General features: G+C 39.6%; 1 protein-coding gene across 1 annotated transcript in view; it reads left to right on the top strand.

Moving 5' to 3' along the window:
- The first annotated feature begins 2,736 nt into the window (after positions 1–2,736).
- The window catches only part of LOC103387202 (leucine zipper putative tumor suppressor 2 homolog), a 33,524-nt gene continuing 30,260 nt past the window's right edge, over positions 2,737–6,000 (top strand). The window contains exon 1 of the mRNA XM_017037493.2: positions 2,737–3,042. The gene's annotated coding sequence lies outside the window, so the exon portion shown is untranslated. The remainder of the gene's footprint in view (positions 3,043–6,000) is intronic.

The raw sequence follows: 6,000 nt of genomic DNA, 5'->3' as shown, positions 1-6,000 counted from the left end.
TGACCAAAGGTCAGACTTTGGTCAGGTGTCTGTTTTTGGGGCTTAAGGAGAGGACACAGCATGTGTGAGTCACATGATCCTCCAGACAGTCCTTACACAGACGATCACAGACGATCACAGACGGACCAAAGCCGATTGAAAACAAAGGATTGCAGTTTATGATTACTGCTGAGGCATGAGCCTGAAGAATTCTCTGCCAATCTGTTGCACTTTGTTGCACCAAACTTTGTGAGAGATTAATCTGATGACTGGTTTCTGTGTGTGTGTGTGTGTGTCCTCTGGGAGAATAATGCTGATGCTAATAGAGCTGCTACAAGAATATGTGTACAGTTTCAATATTTTTTCCAGCACAAATATGCAGTAAAAAAGAAACTACAATCTCTATCTGTTTTTGTTTATTTTGTTTTTTAAAAAATGTACAATTATATTTTACTTTTTTGTTTCATTATTTTGTTTTGTTATTTAAAAAAATGATTAAAAGGCAGCCGCCCATATTTGATCAAAGGGATCAGGCGTGAAATTGGAGGATTACAGTTCTGGTGTTGTGCGGTTCTCCGACCGATGTGACGGGCAGCTAATGTTTAACCAGCAAAACCAAAAGCAACCCATTATTTACAGAAGTGCCACAGGAGGTTGATGAAAAATTTCAAACTCTTACTTTCTGCAGGCCTGACGTTTTTCATGCAGTCAAAGAGGAATTCCAGATCTGTGGTGAACACAAACACATACACATGCACGCGTGAACACACTTTTATTTGAAGGAAGACAATAAGCTCATAGGGTTTTTGTAATGCTTGGCAAGAATGTGACACACGATCCCCAAAGATGAGGCCCAGAAAATGTCAGACTTTAGAACTTTATTATTCTGTGGCTTGAAAAAGAAAAAACCCCCAACTCAAATCCACCCAAACCAAGAAAACTCCAAGGGACGCCGTAGTGAAAAGGGAGGGACAGCAGCACATTTGCACATTCCGTTTCGGCTGGAAATCATATTAGCATTGTGGGCTGCTAAAGCCTCAAGTTGAAATGAACCATGGAAATGATTTAGGGAAGAAAGGAGAAGAAAAATCCACCAAGCTGGGTGGAGGTGGATAAGTGAAGGAAGAGGTGAAGGCAGAGGCTCTTGGGTGGAGTGGATTGAGGCGATGGCAAATTAAGGCAATTTAAAGTGAGGGACAAGCATGAGGGAGAGGAGAAGGAGGACGAGGAGGAGATGAATAAGGAGAAAGTGATGGTTGCTAACTTGGCACAGAGGAAGAGGAGGTCAGGTGGAGTTCAGTGGTGATGGAGCTCCCACCTGAGTGACTTCAAAGAGAAGCTGGTGTTGTGAAGACTGTAATGTTGTAAAAAAAAAATTCTCTCTTTCTTTCTTTTTTTTACCCATACAGAACATCAAATACTGCATTAATAGGTGAGATATTTTCAGGTCTGTTTACTGGAATAGAACAGATGATAAATCTCAGTAATTAAGTGCAGAATCATTGGTACAGCTTGTAAAACAACATCAAAAGATGTAGAAACATGAACCTTTTTTTCAAAGCCGCACGGTGTAAGATAAAGATGAAAATATGTTTTATTTAATTTCCACCCAGAAATGGAATCTAGAATCATTCCACTGACATTTTAAAGTGTACACTCACAGAAATAAAATAAGGAACCAGCTTATTTGATCAAACTTTAAAATTTAAAGGCAACACACTATGATTAAATAACTAGAAAATTTAATTAGCTACAGTATATATAATCAGCATCTTCACTATATATAAATATATATATATATATTTGTATGTATATATAATGCTTATAGGCCTATATGTGAACCTGAATGTTGCTCCTTGACCTCATCTAGTAATTAGCTCATGGTTCTGCAATGATCACAGCGACCTGTGTTTAAAGAGAAGACCCTTTTTAAGTGGCTGACAGCTTCGTCATGGCCGCTGGATTTAAGGATTCTCAGATATCTGTGTGGCAGCTGCACATGTTGAATAGAGGAGATTATTTGCACCTAGAGACCTTTAAGAAATCAATCCGTTCACTTCCCTGACAAATTAGGTCATTCAGGCATTCGCGCAGCTCCTCTTTCACGGATAAATCAGGCAGGTGGCAGACTATTGTGAAGCAAGGAGGAGACCCCCATATTGTGTTTCCAGGGTGTGCGAGTCGACAGGAGGTGGTGGGCGTGGATCTCTTTACCTGACAGTTCAAAGGGGATTCACTGGTGGGACCACCTGGCTGCCGACCCTTAGATATTTGGAAAACATTAAATGCAAAGGGTTTTAGAACTTTTCATGAAGAAAAACTTCTGGAGACAAAGCCTCGTGGGTTTCAGTGTACATAGACTGAATGTTTAATAAAAAAAAAACAAGGCTAAAATTGTATACATTATTAAACAATTTTTAAAACATTGCTAAAATTTTATAAAATAAAGTACCTTAATGATTTGTAGTTGTAAATGAAGAAAAACTGAAGAAACAAAAACAATAAGCAACAATCGCAGTTAGCCAGAAAGTTTAAAAAGGCCAGAAATAATACGAATTCGTTCAAAATAGTATTAAAGGAATTTCCTTTTAAAGAAATACTACTTATGCGACATTTTGAAAGCAATTGCTTTAGATAATTGACATTCAAATATATGACTTAATTATTAGTGACGTTATTAACCATCGATAAATGGAAAAAAGAAGAAAAAAAACCCACTACGTCATTCGTCACGTTAACAAATAGCTGAGGGCGTCCCGCCCCGCAGTGGACAACGCGGTGACAGAACCAAACACACTCCACTGGAGCAGCGGCAGCAGTAGTGACAGTTGAGGCAGAACTGCAGGAGCTGCAGAGAAGTGAACGTGTGTGAGGGAAGGAGGGAAGCTAAACTACAGAAAAGACGGAGGAAAGAACAGGATTATGTTTGTTAAAATGTTTGACAGTTGAACTTAAAAGTTGTATAAGCTGAGAACAGCCGACACGGAAGATTTAATGGAAGTGTAAAGAGAGACGGAGCGGGTATTGCAGCGTGGGTTTGTCGTGAAGAACATCTTGTTTGAGGTGAGTGGAAAACAGTGATTCAGAAAGGAAAAAGTGCACTGTTTAACGTGATACTTTTAATGTTTTTAACCTCGGTAATCCTTATGACTTTTCAAGAATTTTACTTGCTAGTTGAATGAATGAAATGTTTACCATTTTACCAGTGACTTTCCCCCATTATTGCTCCACTTTACATTAACCCAGTAGTGTTGAAAATGTTTGTGAAATGTGTAGAAAATAACGGGGTGTATGTGCAGTTATATAATATTGGATCTCATTGAAATCGACTGTGCTCCTTTGGTCTTTATGTTGTTAATGGATTAGTGTGCATGATTAACTGATTATTGATGCTATGATGTTCTGATTGATTAAAGTATTTGAACCTAATCTGTTAATCCAGATAAGTAAAATCCTTTACTTTTCTCATCATTTATAAGCTGAATATCTGTTAATCCAGATAAGTAAAATCCTGTACTTTTCTCATCATTTATAAGATGAATTTGAACGTATGAAACCGGGGGGGTTTCATACGTACCCCGGACCAAATCAGAGGCAAATGTGTTTGTGTTGCGCAATATCACACACAGAACTCCAGTGATGCAGGATGGAGAAACAAAACTCTGTGTTTTATTGATGCACACAGAAAAGTGAATTATTTAAATTCGATGCAGCGTGGAAGACAAAACTCAGCATAAAGGGCTATATAAGTGTGGTAGTTTAATTTTTGGTTACATGTCCATAGTGTTTTATCATATATGCTGTCTAATATATTTAACTATTACAGGCAGTTAAGGATTACTGAGTCCAGATATGAGCCTTTTTTAATTGCAGGAATGATAGCCGGAAAGGTTAAAGGGCCAGATTAGAAGGAAGTGAATACAGTCACGTGGGGGGAGAAACTACACAAATGCCATTGGCATACAACTTGATCCTGTTCTTGTTTCCTGCAGCTACTCGATAGAAGGAGAAAGATGTAATGAGTATGGCGGGAGGGAGTTTGATGAAAAGCAAAAGGTCATAGGCGGAGGGAATGAAAGACCACAGCGCCACTTGTTTTATGCTCTCAAGGCCTACTTTAATATATGGATTAGTTCTGAGTTGAATTGGAAGCGCCCAGGGTCTGATTGGACCATAAATAATCCCCACCGGAGCAGATATATAAGTGCTGAAAGCAGCAGCATGACTGAGATGCCTCTCCATCCCCTGGGTTGAAGGACCCCCACTTTGCTGCATGGTGACGGTTCTGATGTTGTGTAATAAGGCCACCATGCCCTTAAATATGTATTCGTAAAAAGGCCACCATGCCCTTAAATATGTATTTGTAAAAATTTCAACTCGTCCACTGCTCAAGTCAGTGCTGTGGACCACAGTTGTCGTGTTAAACCTGGTGTTAAGGTGTCATGCCACCTCACTAGAAGACCCTCTGTCATCATGTCCTGTCACTACACCTCAGGCTTGAAGGGAGGATGGGTGAGGGAGGATGGTGGAAGGCCACATACTGAGATATGGAAGAGAGAGGGGAGGTAAGAGAGAGGGGATTTATTGATGGAAGGAGGTGATAACCAAGCTGTCCAGCGATCAGGATTGGAGCAGCTTTTGAGGCGGGCAGATAGTGGAGGTGGGTGTGATGCTGAAATATCCAGGGATCATTTTTTCATCACATGGACTCTTCACATGAGGCGCTTGGGGTGTGGGCAACACATGAGACAGCTGAGATCAAGACAGCCGTCAAAGTCATGGTCAACATGCCTTTGGCAGCATGTAATCATAAAAACATTTCTCCATCTGTTCCTCTTTTTCTGGCACATTTATGAAAATGGTTTTGTTCCCCGCCTCTCATCATCTGCAGTCACGTTTGCACTAACTGATCAAGTGTGTGTGAGTCAAAACTAGAGCACAGCCACAGTTACAATCACAGCTGATGGCATTAATGTGCAAGCTGCTGCTCTGAAGATGCTGAACCATGGAAGATGGAGCCTACTGTTAAAAAAATTATAGATAATCTCAGCTGCGAAAAAAAAAATATGTAGAGCAGGACACATCTGGGACTTGGGAGCTCCGTTACACAAGAAGCACCATTTAGGTTGTCCCTCACTGTAGTAATGCTCAATTAGCAAAATGCTTCTCTGGCCATCAGGGATTGACGTGATGATGGCCTTCCATTTAATTTGCTGCAAGGTTAAAGACAGTGTAGATTGACTGGATGTGATTAAAAGCGTGCAAAAAAAGCATGTCGGCATTTTTAATTCATCCACATCGTGATGTAGCATACGTGCCAAAGGCCTTATGAAACAAAGAGTTTCTTTGCCTACTCCCATTAAGTGCATGTGAAGCAGCCAACCATGAAAAACACTGTTTTATTTGATTTTCATTTCATGCGTAAGATGTGCACTTGACTGGTGACATCATTAATTTTCTAGAAGTGGATTGTGGTCTGTTGGTCCTGATTAATGAGGATGTATTACGTACTGCTAGAATGTGATTTATTTCTTTTTTTATGCCCGAATTGGAAACTTTGTAATTGATAGTTCAGATATGAAAGGTTTTCAAATTCAAGTGTTCATTTTCCATTTATATGTTCTGTTCTGTTTCTTAAATCCACAAATTATTATTAAACTTGCAACCAAAAACCCAAACAAAACAATAGTCTTAGTTTAAATTTTCGAGTTTTCCAATACACTGATCTGAAGTCATCCTGTCCTCAAAGCATCCCAATTGTAAGCACATTGCATCAGACCACTGTCCTCCACTCTGGCACAGAGGCCCTCAGTGTAATCATAAACACAATAGATAAAAAGGTAAGTGTTCAGGCCAGCAGAGGAAAACAAGGTCTAATTTTATGTTCTAGTGTTTATTTAGAAAATACATCTTTTCCTGTATGAATGAGAGTTCTGTTCTGTTGAAGGGGCTCAGTGAGTTACGCTACCTGCAGCACTGAAGGCGTTTCTGTTGTGTTTCCTTCTAACTTTGCTTGATAGA

The sequence above is a fragment of the Cynoglossus semilaevis genome, chromosome 12 (genome assembly GCF_000523025.1).
Source record: "Cynoglossus semilaevis isolate Cse_v1.0 chromosome 12, Cse_v1.0, whole genome shotgun sequence".
NCBI lineage: Eukaryota > Metazoa > Chordata > Actinopteri > Pleuronectiformes > Cynoglossidae > Cynoglossus > Cynoglossus semilaevis.
This window is presented reverse-complemented; position numbering and strand designations above follow the sequence as displayed.